Here is a 245-nt window from a genome sequence, read left to right on the forward strand (position 1 = left end):
AAGAAAAAAAAGATATCATAAATTACATTCAAGAGCTAACTAAGTGTGCTCATAATTTACATTGAGTAGGCTTTTGAAAATTTTAGTTTTTATAATGTTTTTAGGTATGTAAATTTTTTATGTGGACTAGAATGCCATAAAACAATAAAGTTAAAGTTGTTCCCTATGACTTTTTGGGGTAGAAAAATGCCAATTTGTGTTTGGGAATTTCTCTGGAAACTTGATAGGGCTTTTTGAACACCGTG

This window comes from Tigriopus californicus, chromosome 11 (genome assembly GCF_007210705.1).
Source record: "Tigriopus californicus strain San Diego chromosome 11, Tcal_SD_v2.1, whole genome shotgun sequence".
NCBI lineage: Eukaryota > Metazoa > Arthropoda > Copepoda > Harpacticoida > Harpacticidae > Tigriopus > Tigriopus californicus.